Raw genomic sequence first — 222 nt, forward strand, 5'->3', positions numbered from 1 at the left:
ATAACAATAAATAAAAGTTAGTAAGTTAGTTTCATCACTTTTGTATATTAAAAGGTGTTTTCAACAAATAAATTTATTGATAACACTTTACTATTTTACAATTTACACCTCTTTCAAGATTCAATTTGTGTATAGTATAGGGTTATGTCGAACCACAACTAATTGCCTAATAGAATGAATCATATGAACATGTTAATGCACAAATAATGAGTCAAACATATT

This window comes from Lupinus angustifolius, chromosome LG03, assembly GCF_001865875.1.
Source record: "Lupinus angustifolius cultivar Tanjil chromosome LG03, LupAngTanjil_v1.0, whole genome shotgun sequence".
Taxonomy (NCBI): Eukaryota; Viridiplantae; Streptophyta; class Magnoliopsida; order Fabales; family Fabaceae; genus Lupinus; species Lupinus angustifolius.